At 42.2% G+C, this 16,598-nt stretch overlaps 1 long non-coding RNA gene across 1 annotated transcript; it reads left to right on the top strand.

Annotated features, from left to right (window-relative positions):
* The first annotated feature begins 365 nt into the window (after window positions 1-365).
* Window positions 366-15,989, top strand: LOC134529830 (uncharacterized). Its single transcript, XR_010074716.1, has 3 exons — window positions 366-510; window positions 7,265-7,400; window positions 15,549-15,989. It is a non-coding gene; the product is annotated as an uncharacterized LOC134529830 (long non-coding RNA).
* Window positions 15,990-16,598: the final 609 nt, after the last annotated feature.

Raw genomic sequence — 16,598 nt, 5'->3', positions numbered from 1 at the left:
ACGTAAGTTTCTTTTTACATGATGTATTCGTTTACGTGAGAGTCCTTAAGATCCACATAAAGTTCTGCCATTCCCGATTACACCCGAATATTCACCTTCGGCCAACCTCGGGATTTATTTATTTTTGCGCAGGAAAAAATGAATTGAAATATTGAAAGTGGTCGGATAGGTTAGCTACATTAAAACACTTTAAAGCCATTTGGATGGTTAGTTAGGTTAGTATAGCTACATTAAAATAAACAGAGAAATATTAATAAATAAACCCGAGGTTGGCCGAAGGTGAATTGTTCGGGTGTAATCGGGAATGGCAGAACTCTATGTGTATCTTAGGTTTCTCCGTTCGGGAACATCGCAATAAAAAAAAAAATGATACTTGTAAACAAGCAACCGTTATCGCCGCACGAGTGCACAGGATGAAAATTAAAAAATTCGATATCTCCAAAAGTATTTGGAATTTCTTATCTCAGCCGGGTTTAATGAAAAGAGGAAGTTTAAGAGCACAGAATAAAGGTATTTTCGGATTTTTAAATTTTTTTTAAAAAAAAATCGCCAAAAAATGAAGATTAAAAAATTCGATATCTCCTAAAGTAATTGGAATTTTTTATCTCCGCAGGCGGTTCTGAAGAGAGTACGTAAGATAGCATATAATGAAAGTTATTTCATATTTGTACGATTTTTTTTGGCGCTAATCCGTTTAATACATATTTACCAAAACCTGTAGAGAGAAAATATGAACTAAATGATGATACATATCTCTTAATTTACACGCAAATCTGAAAGTTAGTTAAAGTTCAGTATCTCATATCCAAGTTTTTCACTTGATCCCGAGGTACATGATGCTTGCTGTTTTAATTTAGTGCGTTGAAAGATCCTGAACATAACGAATACTTGTAATATAACAGTGAATAATAATCTTAAGATTATTACTAAATATGCACTTTCTTTCTATGAATTAAACACTTAACCTCACAATTATTATTAATAAGTGTTTTTGATATCCACCAACATGGTCGTGCTGTTATGAAAATAAAAACAAAGTCACGAAGTTGGCCGAAGGTGAATTCTTCGGGCATGTTCGGGTTGGTCCTCAACCCTTTGTGAAATGTAGGCTTCCCGAAGGCCGCAAGGGGTGCACTCACAGCTGTTTTAATAAAAAAACTACACGTGAGTGGCCCGGGAACTCCTACGTAGCACTTGTGTTACACGGTGTTGTTATTTCAAAATGGTGTATTCATTAAAGTTTAGTGAATTTACTGTGTACATGACTCGGTTTTTCTTGCCGATTACATTAAGGGCGTTGATAATACCTAAGTCCCGCGGCGCGCGTCTGACTCGGGTGGGCCATGGCTAAGGGTGCATTCCGTTAGCGGGGTCGGATACTGGCGGTTGCATGTCGGGCCGGACGGCGTCAATTTCATTGTTTCAGGTTGTGTGAAATATATTCATATCTTACTTTAAAACACATACAACCATATTTTATTAAGTTATCATCATTGGTGACACAATATTTGGTTTTGTCTAAGCAGTTTCATCTTCAGACAAATCTTACTTCGCAATTGTATTTTTCAAAAAATCTGTGTTTGTTCCACGTAAAAATAAAAAGTCGTTCACTACGACTCTATAAGCTTTACCAACTCTTTTGACCTAGGTTCGTTTACTCTGACGCCAACCGCCGGTGCTCCCTCTGGTCTGCAAAGGTCGTTATGCCACAACAACACTTGCCCCTAAGTGCATCGAACACGCCCGAGCGTGAGTGTGTGAAAGTGCGCCGCGACGAACACCAGAGCGACGTCAGCGCCCGGCCGGGTGTGGCAATGTGCCTAACTAATTATATATAATTATTTGTCAAATTTAAACAACTAAATTAATAACAATTTAAAAGAGGATTCATGTAAGGTAAATTATGTCTAATTGTTTTATAAGCATATATTTTGTAACTTGTCTTTAAGTCCAAAACTGGCCGGGTCGGTTTTCCCGCGTTTCACGTGGTTAGGCGCGAGGCCGCAGGGCGGTCTCGCGCTCAGTTACCGTCTGGAACTCGAAGGGGTCGGGCGCTCCGCGAACGTCGGGTCTTCAACTTTAGCATCTCTTCAACATTTCAGCAATAGTGTAAGTTTTGTAAATCTTTTAATCAACTCGGCGCCGACCCCAACCCAGTCGCACGTTATTTCGTGCGACTCTTAATTTATTAAATTCTTCCCATCGGGGAACTTTATTTTTCATACGTAATTCCATGTCCAGTTTAAGGACCGCGTAGTAGTGGTACGCAATTTTCGGCTGAATAGCCAATTAATCGTTATCGTCGTAGATCCTCAATAATAAGTGTTGAGAATAACACTGACTAACTTTCGTCTTGTAACTTTCTCCGTTTTTGTAGTGCAAAGTGTAACGTGTATTTTAATTGACTAACTTTCATTTGTAAGGGACTTTTGCGTGTACGTCTCCAGTTGGTGTGTCCACATAATTACTGAAACGTTAATAATTCGCAGCAGGCTAGACTGCAAACCATTCTGAACATAGGAACTTTTCTACGTTTTACCAGCCCGCCTAAGTTGGGGTAGTTCCAGTTTCATTCACTTGCTAAACCTTTCACAGGGACCAGAACCCACTGTTTCAGTTTGTCGATAGAACTTTGCAATCCATCTTGGTCGCGCAAACCGTCACGTTGCCGTCGTCCGGGGTCTCGGCTCGAGTCCCGGTGTGGCTCCTAGTGGGAAAAGGCGGTTCTTGATCTGTGTTGTCCGGGTGGGCGCCAGACTAGCTCGTTTCTAGTCGTGAATTTGGGGTCGTGGATGTATGTGCCCCTGCGTGGCCCACTAGGGCCGGCGGCGGTGTTGCGTGAGATGATTTTAAATAAGAGACGTGGAGTTGAGGTGGTGGTGTCGTACCTTTTATTCAGAGGAGCGAGTCGTACACAATACAACACTCTCCAGAGGTCCCCGGGGGGTTTTTACTTGTTATTCCGTGGCGCCTTATTGTTTGTGTTCCGCGTTACGTGGCCTCGGATGCTGTTATGTCTCAGCCGTCTCACTGGGTACGTAGGTAACGTAATTTCGTAACACAAAGGCGGGACACAAAATACACTGAATTAAGGGGGCGCGTACAGGTTACGTGGCACTCGTTACTCGGGTAACGTAAGTTAGCAATACAAAATACGGGATACAAAAATACACTGAATTAAGGGGGTGCGCACAAGTTACGTGGCACTCGTTATTCGGGTAACGTACGTTAGCAATACAAAACACGGGATACAAAAATACACTGGATTAAGGGGGCGCGCACAAGTTACGTGGCACTCGTTACTCGGGTAACGTAAGTTAGCAGTACAAAATACGGGATACAAAAATACACTGAATTAAGGGGCGGGCGATTGGAGACGGCCAATCCCGTATGCAAATGTCTCGGCGCGGGTGTTGTGCCCACTGTGGTGAAACACGCACCGCAATTAAGTTTGTCCAAGTTCCCTTGCGGGTTTGTGGTCAGCGCCGTGCGCGTGACCTTAAACAAAGTTCTGTACGTTGCGGGAGACGGCCCGTGCCGTATGCTGAAGAGCAGCCCCACTGACCAAGTGTGGTGCGGGGTGTCCTTAAGTTGATGCGGCCGGATTAGGTCCTGGACCGTAAAAAGGGACCGGGTACTCACGGAGAGGTTAAGTAATAAAAGGGGTTTGGTTAATTAATGACTATATTTACCGGACGTTACTTTCAATGTAGACAAAGGATGTTGCCTCTCCGTGGGACGTAGGTCCGCCCCGGTCCATGAGCTGCGCTGAACTGCCGAACTGGCATGGCGTCCGAGGGAGGCTCGGCCTCTCTCGCGCCAGGCGTGACCTCATTACGCTAGACTCCAAACGGGTGTGTCTGGAAGAGATTTTATTGTCGCTAAAATCCTCATTTAATGTTTCAGGAGGAATGGGTACGGTTCTTCTCTTGTCTACTCAGGTTTCCGCGGCTTTGTCTTTAATTGCTGTTCGGGTCGCCTGACTCGGGTGGGCCATGGCCAGGGGTGTGTTCCGTTAGCGGGAGCGTATACTGGCGGGTGCAGGTCGGGCTCTGGGGTGGTCGTCGGCCAGACGACGTCAACGTATAGAGATACGCGTGTCATAGCGGTCCGACAACGAACGCGGCCAGTATCGGGACGAATGAGTGTATCAATACTGAATACAGTGCAGTGTCCTGTAACTCGTTTATTATTCATTTACAAGGCGTCCTGGGTGGCCTGAACAGCCCAGGTAATTTTTGAAACGAGACGCGCTCCTGCCTGCAGCCACGAGGCCGAACCCCCGTTAAAACCCCTGAGATATTTCACAATGCTAATAATTAATTAACAGCTAAAACAGGCAGCGGGAGTGGCGTCAACTCCTAACCCTTATAACTTCAATGAAGAAAATGAGATTGTAAATACAAACACCACTTGTGATATTACTTTTTCAGATAATTGTTTATGTTGACGCCATCCCCGCTGCCTGTCCTGAAATTACGTTAATTAAAATAATATAAAGGAAATTTGGTCTCAAGAGCAGGGTTCCTGGCCTCATGGCTGCAGGCAGGGACGCATCGACAAAGGACCCCCGGGCTGTTATGGCCTCCCAGGACGTCATATTAGTGAAATACACACGTAACTTTGATTGTTTTATTCCGGTAGCACACGTTACAGAACGTCACACAAGGCACTGGCACGTGACTGGCCGTATCGTCGTCAACCTTCACTCTGCCTACACGGCCCTCGAATGGCGGAACTAATTGTGTCTCACGGTGTTCCGAGGACTACCCCAACGAGGGGTGCAGGCTAACCTGAGCTACGGTGGTGGCGGCTCGTGGCACGGCAAGTCTGGTGCATAGCACGTGATAGTTCGTGATACACTCACTACGTGAATCTGCTACTGTCTGTGCGGGTTTACAATTAATACTGACTTATACATGGACATGATGATGACGACACACACTTATCTTAACACTGTAATTAACACTAAATAATTATGAATACGTCCCGGACATCTAATGATCACGTGATGCGAGACTGGTTCTCGCAGTGGCGTCAGTGGCGTAGCCAGGATTTGTGTATGGGGGGTGTTAAGAAGCATGGCCCCCCATATTAAAGTGGGGGATTCGGGGGTCCTCCCCCGGGAAAATTTAGATTTTAAGGTGTTAAATAGTGCTATTTTAGCAGTTTTCGGTACTTAAATTTAAATATTGTAATGGTAAAATTTTTTTTAATTTTATTATGAAATTTGTTTGAGTTATGAATAATAAATTAATTAAAGATTTTGTGCTAGGGGGGGGGGGTTTGAACCCCTAACCCCCCCCCCCCCCCCCCTGGCTACGCCACTGAGTGGCGTGAGCCATGTTTAAACTGGGAACGAGCGAGACGGGATCCAACGTGGTCTCTCGTTCACGTCCGTTGCACGTCCCAGGGGTTGAGGCGTTCGTAAGTTCAGTTACGCATTTGGCGCAAGGTCGCCCTGCGTGGGCGAAGTTCTAATTCTCTGTGGGGAGGTTTTATAGCGTGAGGCGCAGGCGCCTCGGCGGGCTGCCTTAAAACACAGAATTACGTATTACGCTGAAAAACCCGTGGTCAGGTTGCAAACTTTATCTAAGGACCGCACGACATGTCGTACGGCCGGTTAGGGCCGACCGGGGAGCTGTAGAAAGAAGATTCGGAAATAATTACCTATTGATGCTAAACGTGGAAACTGGCGCGAAAATTGGAGGCTCCCCGTGCGTGGTGCTGCCGGCCCTGGCGAGTGCTGGATGGCGACTGACGACTCTCCCTGGCAACCGGGCCAGGGAGGGGAGGAAAACCCGCGGGAAAACGACGGAGTGCAGGAAGGCGATGCCGGCCAGTTTTGTGAGCGGAAATATTTGACACAACCATTAATTAATTAAAGACAATTTTTATACTTATTAAAAGTTTTAGTTTCTGTTTGATAATTGATTTACATGTGCACTAGATACCTGATGCGCAATGCCACACCCGGCCGGGCGCTTTGGGCTTTAGCTGGCCGTGACTGACGTCACGCCGTTCGAGGCGCTGCACTAAGACACACGCGCGGGCGTGTTCATAGCACACTGGCACTGGCTCAGGTGTTGAGGACCAGGGGCGTAGCCAGGGGGGGTTTTAGGGGTTCAAACCCCCCCCCCCCCCCCCTTAGACCCAAATCTTTAATAATTTCTTATTCATCACTCAAACAAATTTCATATTAAAATTAATAAATATTTTACCATTACAATATTTAAATTTAAGAACCGAAAACTGCTAAAATAGCACTATTTTACACCTTAAAATCCAAATGTTCCCGGGGGAGGACCCCCGGACCCCCCGCTTTAATACGGGGGGCAGTAGCGGATCCAGAGGGGGGCTAAGGGGCTCAAGCCCCCTCCAAAAGCATCTAGGTCCACTATTGTTTTAGTGTTTGGCTTGATAAAGCCTTGCCTCAGCTGGGTCAAGCCCCTCCCAAACCAAAATCCTGGATCCGCCACTGACGGGAGGCCATGCTTCTTAACACCCCCCATACACAAATCCTGGCTACGCCACTGTTGAGGACACATAACAGCCTGTGCCCTCAGAGGGAGCACCGACGGCGGCATTAATGTTAAGTATCTACGAATGTATCACAGGTATTTATGAACGACAATTTTGATACTCTAACAGTACTCAAGATACCAATGATTGATTTCGGCTTTATATATGTAGTTGACGTTGTCCGGCCGAAGGCCACCCTAAAGCCCGACCTGCAACCGCCAGTATCCGACCCCACTAACGAAACGCGCCCCTAGCCATGGCTCACCTGAGTCAGGCGAGCGCCGCGGAACAAAGGTAGAATCAAAGCCCATGCACTAACCGAACAGACAACACGATTCCAGTACATTGTAAATTCAACACACATTAACGATTACATCACTTTTAATTAACAACCCCGTGCAAAGGAAGTGCGACGTACGAGTGCCCGGGTCACTCACGTGTGGTTTTTTAATTATACATTTGTGAGTGCTCCCCTTGCGGCCTTCAGCCTAATTTAAATAAAGTAGTGTGTGACGTAGTTTAAACCGCCCCAATTTTAATGTATCATTCGCCATTGGAGCAGTCATCAAGCGACGAACAGTCTCCAGTGTGACTCAGATTATTCAAACTTATTTCATGTCAATTTGTTAAATCCAATTTCCAGAAGGTATATATGTATTAGGTTAATGTTAATTTTTAATGTGTGGATTTAGAGCCACTTATATTCTGTTATTAATATATTTTACGAATAATGAAACTTTAGAAACTCTGGCACGACAAGATGCTCACCCCTCCCCTCGCGGCAGGGCGAGACGCCAGTACAGAGCGACTCGCGGACCGGGACGGACGCACGTCCCACAGGAAGCCTTCAACCTTTGTCTACACTGAACTTCATCCTGGTAAATATAGTCACATTCCAAAACCTTTTTTAATTAACTCCCCATGTGCGCCCGGTCCTTTTACGGTGTAGGGTCTATCCCAGCCGAATAAAAACATAAAACTCCCCGCACCACGCATTACACGGAGCAGTGCAATATATGGCACGGGCCGACTCCCGCAATAACATTCAGTTAACTGCCGAAGTGCACAGGCACTGGCCACATCTAATTGAAGGCTTTAACTAATTTCATAGCGGGCCGCGGTCCACACAGGTGGGCCCGCGCTGCGCCGTTTACCATTTACGGGATTGGCCGACTCCAATCGAACTCTCCCCCTAAGCCTCGACTGGCGTGAGAACTTAACTTTAGTGACGGTGCGTCAGAGCGCCCAGTGTAATCATAGTGTACTTTGTGTAGGGAAATAGTGTAACTGCAATTGCCAACGTTAATTAAACGTCCACTCCGCACACTCCGTGCGTGACGTGTAGATGACAGTGCAAACCTGTGTACGTTATTTGTGAACCTCCCCAATCCAGTTAGGGATCAGCGTGCTATGCTGTGTAGGGCCAGTAGTGCATCAGTAATTAGGGATCCCTAACACCACGACCACAGCCGCCGTTCCTAGTGGGCCACGCAGGGGCCTTTCGTACCCACCGACCCATCTCAAGGTTAACCACCTCGTTAGCCTGGCACCCTCCTGGACACGTTTCACGTAATAAACCAGCCTTCCCGCTAGGAACTACGCCGGATCTCGAACACGAGAACACGAGCGACGGCATAGTTAAGCTTTATTTAACTATTTAAATGTGTGTTGAATATTAGTGATTATTGTATTCATGTGGCAATGCTCATGTTGGGTCGCGAGGTTATGTACTCGCACAAATGTTCAAAAAAACTTATTTTGCTGAACATAACTATTGTTTGTGCTCTACAATAGTTGTTAAAAATTTTAAACATCAAAGTAAAATAGAATTTTAAGTTGTAACCCTGCAATTACATTTTTCCGTAAAAGTTCCATTTTAATATTGCCGTCACCCGGCCTCTGTAGAAGGCCCGAGAAGTACCTGACGGGCGCTACGGGTGTCGTGGTGCTGCTGTTGTCCGGGGGGTGCCAGGCTAGTGGGACACTAGGCTGTTGGTGAAGGGTCGTGGGTACTCTGCCCCCGCGTGCCCCGCCAGGTACGCGGCTTGAAATCTATCCTGAACTTCCCTACTTGGTTGTGAGGCCGCTCGGCCATGTGGAGGATGGAGTGGTGCGGAATAATCGTAAGCGACACAGTTTACGTTAAATTGGCGTTTAATTAGCGGACTTCTCCGGTAGTACGCATGGGTACGCTGTACTCCCGATACATACACAACGCGGTGGCAGAACCGCTACAAAAACTATGCGAATGCGCTATGCGGCGTCTGAGCCGTTGTACAGTTACATTAACACACGCTGATTACAGAACAAAATACGACACTAACATAACACTGTGAATTTTCCACGGCAGTCTCGCAGGGGCGCGGTTACTAGTGCTCTGGAGATGGCCAGCACCGAAAGTTAACTGTCTTGGGGGGGGCTCAGTGAGCGTGATCCTAAATTACACTTTGCCCTTGGCCCTATTCTCTGCACATCGGCAGTGTGTCCTGTCCTGGGTCATTGTGCTCCATAACGAGTGTTCTTGGCTTGACCAGTTGGTTATCTTTACTTTTGTCTTTCTCCGATGGTACATTTGTTATGGTAAGGCAGGATGGACAGGCTCAGCAGCTCCATTGGCAGCATAGCATGTCCTCAGGCCTCGCAGTGCCCTCTGTTTGCATGAATCAGTGGCCACGGTTAAAGCTGGCCTCTTGGCTTAGTTGAAGTGTCGCATCGGGCAGTTGTTTATCCTTTGGTGTTAGTCTGTCCGCAAGGCTGATGTTGCAGACTTCCGGAAACTATACTCCCTGTAGTACAGCTAGTCGTAGGTCATCCTGGTGGATATTTTTTACTCTCTGGCCTTTGAGACTACTAGATAGGTCGTTGTTTCTAGGTGTTTCTGAATGGTATAAGGTTATCCTCAATGCACAATAGTTTTGTGGGGCCACCGAAAGTTGGTGGACCCACACAAAAATGTGGTCTCCTGACCACAAAGGGGGAGGGGGCCGTGTGGTCAGGGGGGTGACTTCCTGGGTGTAGGCTCCTTGTTGTTGTGTGGCTTCGTGCACTACGGTGCACTGTTGGTCGTGATTCGCCGTCATTTCTTCAGGGCGTGGATTACTTGCAGTGCAGCAGTAAATTATGGACTTGCATCATTTATTATGGTGTTAGACCAGTGGTAGTACATACATAGCAGTGGATTAAAAATAGCACGTTGACTATGTAGTGGTCCCATTTTGTGCGGTCATCTCCGAGTCAGTTGCGCTGCTGTGCTTTCAGCCTAGTTCCTGCGCTCAGTGAAGTTGTCCCTCAGGTGTTATGTGGGCATGATGGAGTGTTCAATGTGTTTAATGTTACAACAGTCCTTATATAACTTCCCCAGTGCCGACTGGGGATGGCCCCACCAGGGCAGGAACTCGCGGGACAGAATACCTATTAATGTCATTTTCCGCATGTTGATGCATGGGTAAGCCTCTGTCCACCTCGTAAACTATCCTTGCAGCACATTGTTCCACACACCCCTTTTTCATACCACATTTTAGCCAACGAGGAGGGAGTGGCAACTGGCGAGATGCCCTATCTGTAGGGACAACGGAGATTAGCATTAGCAATATAAAAGCACGAATAAATGCTACACAAGCTCTTTCTGGTGATGCAATTCTACAAATGTACTTTTAAGTATAGTATTGAAAAACTGCTGAAAGATTGAAGTGACAGCACAGAAGTAAGAAACTAAAGGTCAGCATGGCAAGCCGTTGTTTTCACAAGCAGACAGCAGACTCCTCCTCTAGTACAACCTTATTTTAATGATTAGGACTCCCCTGCCTCAGACAAAAAGGACTAGTATTCTATCAATAACCTCTTCAAATAAAACATAGAAGTAAAAATATTCACCACAAAATTTACCACTAAAGCAAAATTTTTCCTAGTTTGACATGTGTCAAACACACATTTTACTAGAGTGAATAATACTAAAAAAGAACAGATGTTAAGATCAGTGGCATTTGTTTTGTTTCTCCCATGAATTCCAAAGTGCTATTGGTACAGCAGGTTGGACCAGCAAAAAATAATCTGTCTCCCGTGCATCTGTGGGCAATGGTTGAGTGGCTAAGTGAAGCTGTTTGGAAGCCAAGCATATAGTTTTTTAACCAAGATGTTTTGAAAAATGTGCACCACGGGTTGTATGGGTGGCAAAGTAATGAGTCCACCTTTCCTGTATTAGCATATGCACACTCAACCTTATGACTCACTGTGATTACTTAATTTTCAATAAGTTTAAAAGTAACTCTATTTAAAATAATTGAAAAAATGATATATAAATTATACAAGCAAAAATACAAATGCTACATGCAGGAAACACAAATGTTATTTTCACTATCTCTACTTATCTAAGATATGAATCTGACCCATGCTGAAGGAGAAACATAGATGTTTTCAAGTAATAACAGCAGATTGAAGGAATATAAATAGCCCAGTGGTGTAGGAGTGTACACACATGAAAGATAAATAGGCCTGTGTGAATATTCAAATTTTCAAAAATCAAAATTAATAGTATATTATTCGTATTTGATTCAATTTTGAATACTAACATTTCGAAAAAAAAAACTAATATTCAGTCGTTTACCAATAGAGCTGTGTTGGATCCTGAAAATCAGGAAAAATTTCTGAACTATGAAGGTTTTTCTCATCGGGCAGGTACAAAATTTCCACAGGATTTTCCCACTACATTCGGCCATGTAAATTTTGAGAAGAGTAATACAGTAAAGCCTGATTTAACACAGTAATTTGGAACCAGTACTAATGTATTTTACAGAAAGAGAGTTTGTCTGGTTGTTAAAAACAGTTTAAAACTATCAGCATACTGAGAAGGATAAATACGTGTCCCTAAATATCGCACAATGGAGTGTTTGATGGTATTCAGTAGATCAGAGGGTAGAAACACATGGCATGCCGGCTCTGTGACTAGTTTCGTTCAGAACATGGCTGCAAAGAGAAAAAAACTTGTATAGATCTTTAGAAAAACATCTGACCGCATACTCACAGCAAAGACGCCTCAAGCCTAACAAGCTATGAAAACGATTTTTCTGGTGGATAATACACAGTGAACGACCGGATACAGGCTCACACTCACACTACTAGGGTAGTGATAACTCAGGCAATTATTTTGTCCCGTGTGGCCAAAAAAAAGGCGCACGTACGCTGGGTGGAAAGTGTACAGTGAGAGACTTTTCTCACCAGCTGGCAACACTGTGACTTTAGAAGAGACTCTACTCCCCTAAAATGTAGAGCAGCTCGTGTTTCTCCACAAAAATTGTAATTAGCTTATATGTAGTGATGTAACAAACATTTTTATTTAAATATAAATAATAAAAAAAATTGGAAAACCTTTAAATTTTGAATGCTAAAAATGTTCTATTTCTACACAGATTGTACCAATAAGTACCGTATTTACTCGCATATAGGTCGCACCCATAATTTGAGGTCTTGAATTTGGTATATAAGATTCCCCCCATATAGGCGCACCCATAATTTGAGGTCTTGAATTTGGTATTTAAGATTCCCCCCATATAGGTCGCACCGGTAATTCATTACACATATGCATTGCACCACAGTAAAAAAAAAATTAAAAAAAGGGCTGCAAATTGATGGAAATTTACCGTCAATAGCACGCAGTGCGCGGAGAAAGGTCATTGTACTCGATCAGCTGCTGTTACGGCGCGCCTGCTGGCTCTCTTTGTTCACTGAGCTGCGCATGCGCAGTATAACTCACTCAACGCTCCGCCCAGACTTGTGACCTTCTATCAGCAGCCAGCCAATAGATGCGAGCTTAGCGGAAAAAAATATAAGCTCCACCTCCCGTGTACCAGTTTTGTCCAGTTCTAATACAAGTTTATTGGTATACGCACCAGTTTTCTCGCTGCCGTGACATGTTCAAGTTTACGTCCATCTTGATGTCTTGATACCAATAATTAATTAATTACGATCCCCAGAAATAAACTGTTAGTTTAAAAAATATGCGTCAACTGTACAATACTTCTGAAATTATAAAATACGTATAAAACAGTTACCAAGACTCTGCTCATTTTATCTTGTGAAGTTTGTCTCGTACCAGTATTTCAGGTAAGTTGTGACATAAATACAGTATCAGAAATTAACAATCAGCCACGTTCATACATTCGTGAGTTTACGTTTTTCCCTCGTGCATTTTAGATTGTCTCCTGCTATAATTACTCGGGCTTTTACACGCCTAGGCTTAAATTATTACATGTTTAGAAATAAAAGAAACTTTTCATGTTATAAAATATGTATATTTTGCGATTTAAAATGTTCATTGCCGACTATAAACGTTACGTTTTTCACGATTTTTTTAGGCCTACTAGCTAATCTTATCTACCCACGGTATTTTCTGGTTGTTTATGGTTGTTACGTGACGTAAATAGCGGGATGGATTCGATTTTTGAGTAGTAATTTGTGTGAAAGTATTGTATTGGACTAAATGGGAACTAAACGGGACCTGAAGAATATACATAGTGCAAATAACGGGAAAACGTAAATAACGGTAACATAAATAAGGGGTTTCGCTGTGTGTGTACATTGTAAATAAATTTGCCTATACCTATATAAACTTCCTTTTCGCATTTTAAAGCAAAATAATGCAAAAAAAATTCCTCAAAAATTTTTTTTCACATACAGGTCGCACTTCATTTTTTCCCCATCAAATCTGGTAAAATTGTCGCGACCTATATGCGAGTAAATATGGTAAATACATACGTATAAGTTATGTTGTAAAGTAGTGTAATAAAAAAAATTTTTTCATGGTATTCCAATTATCTCATTCTGATTATTCGCACAGGCGTAACGATTAATGACTGTTTATGTTTAAGAATTTGACAGTAGCAGTAACGCTGGCCATTGCTTTCCTGGAATGGCCAACGTTGTGTCGCCTGGCGTACAAATTCAGCGAGTACATTATGCAATGACAAGGATTACATGAGTGATCCTGGTAAACTACAGAACACAGAAAGTACTAGATAATATGCTTTTCAGCTTATGCAGCATAAAAATTTTACTCTTGGGTATTTATTTTGGGTCACACGAAAGCAACTACTTAGCCATAATTCATGAAGGAGTTTGCTGTACTAAGTCCCACACATTAAAAATTAAATGCAAATTTTATTAATAATAATCTCACAAATGTAATGCACTGCATCCAATCTCATTTTAAAAAGGTAATATTAACAATGGCGTGAAGTACTGACTAAGGGGCCAAAGCAACTTACAAAATAAAACGAAACTGAAGTATTTGTGACATGTGGCCATTCCATCAACCATGAGATCTTTAAGAAAGTCCATTTCAATGTTGAGAGAACAAGCAAAGTTCTGATCTGACCTAAGAGTATGTTTCAAAACCATGAGATCTTTATTCATCTAGATTATAAAATATGAACAAAAGATTTAATACACTGATAACATATAACAAAAGATAGTAACTTAATGAATGAAACTAGTAAATAGTCAAATTATAAGGTATATTTGTGATGCTAGTACCCATAATGTAACAAAACATTCAAAATAAAATATAAATAAAAAATATTTTTAACAATAACATAAATTTGACAAATTTGAATGTTTATGCAAGTTAATAATGTAACACTTTACTTAAATGTAAAAATTGTGCTTGAAAAATTAATATAAAATAATCATTCTGAAATCAAAGTTTTAACAACCAAGTGCAAACTTTACATCACAGCAAAAATAGTCAAAAAACCCTAATTAAAAAATAATAACCATGAGTATATCAATTAGATCACTTTCAGTAGACATATTTATGACTTTGGACCTTGTAGAAAGAAGTACTTAACACACATATCACATTGCAAATGGAAGCACTTTTATCTAGATATTAATAAGCATAGACTGAGACCTGCAGGCAGCAAACTAGAAATGAAGCAACAAGTGATTTTTTGTGAGTTTGAAATAATTAAATTAATATAAAAAAGTAAATAATTTAAAGACTACCAGTAATGTTAAAAGTTATAGAAAATTTGTAAAAGCCTGACTATTTTTCAAGCTATGACTGTTTGAATACAAAATAACAAAAATAAATACACATCAAAAAATTGTTAATATGCAATTCGTATGATGCAACTTGCATAAAAGATTTTCATTAGCAAAATTTTAATTAACATGCAATATTTTCACAACTGAATATAAAAGTTGACTTTATTAAGAGTTTTTTTTATCCTAATGTTCACTTTAAATGCTAGTTTAATATAGATTTCATACAAAGAAAATTGGAAAAATGTTCATTTACGCATGCATAATTAGTGATTGTTGAAGAATTATGACACCACTGAAGAATTCCGATGTTTAACCAGCCATAGCTACTGAACCAACTAAACTTGATTCATATAAATGTTTCCCAACATAATTACTTATATTACTTCATACATATTAATTCAAACTAGTCTATTCATGCTAATGTGGGCACTTATGAAATCAAAATTATAAAAAGCCCAAGACTGCAAATAACTAAACTTAAACATAGCCTGGAAAATATTTTGATAAGTTGGCAGCAAACAACAAAAAGCAGTTCCAAATATAAATATATTATTTAAAGTGTAGTATTTAAATTTGTGGCAATGAAATAAAATTCAGTTTTTTTTAAGTATATTTAAGTAAGAAATGGTGTAACTTTTTTTAGAAACATAAAAAATTTGACAATCTCATGTTAACTGTTAAAAGTATATATTGTTACGAATGCAGACAGGACTGCGACACGCCCCAGGTTCGGAGCTGGCTGGCGGCCCGCACGGCTACTGACGTCACGCGTCGTCCACTGACGTCACGCGTCGTCCACTGACGTAAGGCGTGCCACGCGCGCCTGGCCGGATTACAAGGGTCGTCGCTGCCCCCCTCCCCCCTCCTAACCCTGCACATCGTTCTGCCTCGAGCTATTATCACCTTTAGCAGCCTGGGAATTCCAGGCCTACAGATACCACCACATAGAGTGACGTGAATAAACACCGCCTTTCACAATGTTTCAGGTGTTGGGTCGGCCCAGGATGACAAGACTCATCACAGCGTCTCTCGTCGGTTCGAGAAGGGCGCCACAGGTTCTTAAGCAGCGGCGCTGGCCTCCACGGGAGTTCCACAAGCGAAGGGAAGTGCGACATTGGGGAAGAGGATGAGAGACTCCCTCGAGAGTGGCGCGACGCGGAGTGACGGGACCGCGCGAGTGCGACTGAGTGGCGCGAGACTGTATGTGTGTGTGGACAGGCGCGAGGTGAGGGGCGAACCACTGTCGAGCCTAGCTCCAGTGAGGAGTGCGAACTGTGGAATTTGACAGACATTGAGTGACTTGCAAATAAACATTTTTAGTGCCAGTGATTGGTGATCAGACTTTTTTTTAAGTACAATTGTTTATTAGTAATGTAATTATTAGTAATTAATAAAACTGTAATAAAACTTAATTGGGCTATCCCTTACGAACCCAGTTCTCCCCACATAGGTCGTAACAATATCTTTAAATCCACGACGATGTTAATTTTGACATGTGAAGAATTCACATGAATATAAAGAAGAAATGAAGCAATATTTTTACAAAGGGTTAAATAACTATGATCCCACATACCTACTTATAGCTTAAATTAAACAAAAAGCTTAAGCACATCAAATAACTTTCACAAGTAATCTAACCATCCAAGTAAAATTTTTTTTTAAACAAACTTTGTACTTGCCTAGTACAATATGAAGCTGAAATAAAAGTAAAATAGGATACCGTATTCACATTAATAATACCAAATATGGGCCAACAGATGTTAGGAATTTAAGAAGAAACAAAATTTCTCTACACCTATATATTGTAAAAAAATTTAACTACGTATAGCAATGCCAATAAACGTGACTAGTGTTTATCTGCAAAAAAAATATCACAACAGTATTTTGGAAGGGATTGAAGTCAATTAGATGGTCAACTATGGCTGTGACAAAGTGTCGAAGTCGTCAGCTGGGATGGCCGGATGTGCCTGCTCTTGTTCCTCCACACAGGACACTTCCCCTCTATGGCCTGGGACTTGACACTGGCCACTCTTTAA

Source organism: Bacillus rossius, chromosome 2 (genome assembly GCF_032445375.1).
Source record: "Bacillus rossius redtenbacheri isolate Brsri chromosome 2, Brsri_v3, whole genome shotgun sequence".
NCBI classification, from domain to species: Eukaryota; Metazoa; Arthropoda; class Insecta; order Phasmatodea; family Bacillidae; genus Bacillus; species Bacillus rossius.
The sequence above is the reverse complement of the archived record's forward strand: the minus strand, read 5'-3'. Positions and strand labels throughout refer to the sequence as shown.